Raw genomic sequence first — 1,982 nt, forward strand, 5'->3', positions numbered from 1 at the left:
TTTTTATCTTTCTATATTACTCAAGTGAGCTTAAATTAATTTGATGTTCGGAACTTGATCTTGTGCACCAAGAAAAACAAAAAAATAATGTTAAAGAAGCACAGATGAATTTTTTTAATCATAAATCATTTATGACAAATTTTTCTTGTAAAAAATGTAAAATAAAATCAGATTACATTTTCTTTCATGTAATATTTTCCCCAACAACGAATTTTTGATTGTTGATGTCTAATTAGTCATCTACAACACAAGTGAGAGTATAATCAATCATGGTGAAAGTAAGAACTCCATACAATATCATATTGTAGACTTTAATCACGCACATAGATTTAAAATACGAAGAAACGTTATTGGTTGTATAATTCCTAGTACTTTGAAAAGAGTTATATTCTTAATATAAAAAAAAATATTGTATAGCAGTGTATATTTGAGTCTACATCATATTTACAAGTGATAAATTATCAGCTTATTATTTTCTCCCATAAATATAAAACTCAGACAGAAAAACTAATCTTCGAATAGGGCCATTTTCTCTTTGCAGTCCACTCTAAAATTAAATTTAAACAGTCATAAGCATTTTATAAGGAATAACTATTTGAGGATCCTTAAGGATGAATGTGATATAAAACTTTAGAGAAATCCTAATCCTTACATATCAAAAATAATCTATACTTTGTAATGGTTCGGTCTAGTGTAAGATGACAAATGGTAATCAGAAATCCAGTTGCCATGACATATATGGAACTGGTTCAGTTCATATTAGCATTCTCCGTTCTTCTTTATGTCAGACAAAATTATTCCTGGATGTACAACCCTAAAGTGTGGATTTATTTTTTGTATTAATATTCCTTTCATTTTAACTTCACACAAGTAAGTCTTAATGATGTAGGGTGTCTAGTAAGGGCACTGAAAACCAGTGCAATGGAACCAAAATTTTTATTTTATATAGTTTTTTTTTTTATCCTGGTCATATTAAAACATGATATTGTAATTATTTTTGTAAAGCTCTCACACTAAAATGAAAATAATTGATAGACTATTCTATGTGATATTTACAGTATTCAAATGTCCTTTTAATATAAACATTTGAGGTTTAATGTATTTATTGCAAGTTAACCTCTGTGGAACTTGCACAGGAAAGTTGTTAAATTTATTAATTTAGAACCAAATGATAGTGTATACATAATAATGGTACCAGCTATTTGCTGTTACAGTAGTTTATTCAAAACTATTTACATTGATAACATTTTTTAGCATTAAAATGTGTTTACATTTTCTTATTTTGTCTTAAAAATATTTATAAAGTTATTGTTAGAGTTACCTATGGATTTCAAATTGTTGGTGGATGATGGGAATAGAGGAGGCATGATTCAGTCAGAAGGTGCCGAGTTGGTGAATTTCTTTTGAAGTTGGCATGTATACATCTAACATGACAGCCCAGAACTTATAGAAGGGAAGCAAATGACATACTGATAATGCGTTAATTCAGTAACTAGTACATTTTGGTCTCGTGTTACCAGAGGTGTTGTTATACAATGATTTTGAATGAAGAGAGGAATAACTTTTGTTGATATTATGAAGTAGATACATTTGTGACAAAATGTTGAAAACAGGGACATTGTTAATTGAAAAAGAATGTAGTGTTGTTTAATTAATGTACAAGTTTCGTTTAGATATAAGCATCATTAAGGACTCAGTTATGACTTTTGGTAAAATCTTACACTAATGCAGATAATAGTAAACCATGAAGATGTAAAAGAGTACCCTTTATAATGATTTTTGGTCCGTGAATAAAATATGTTGAATTTTGGTTTGTACTTTTATAGTGTTCCTCATTTTTTCAGTATATTAAAAGAAAATTCATATTGAACACTGATACATAAAAATGCCAATAAAAATGCAATTGATATGGTATGGGGGTAAAGTTATACTGAATCCTACTCAAATTTTTTTGCAGAACAAAAATGTGTCTTGAAGTCCTA

The sequence above is a fragment of the Penaeus monodon genome, chromosome 20 (genome assembly GCF_015228065.2).
Source record: "Penaeus monodon isolate SGIC_2016 chromosome 20, NSTDA_Pmon_1, whole genome shotgun sequence".
NCBI classification, from domain to species: domain Eukaryota; kingdom Metazoa; phylum Arthropoda; class Malacostraca; order Decapoda; family Penaeidae; genus Penaeus; species Penaeus monodon.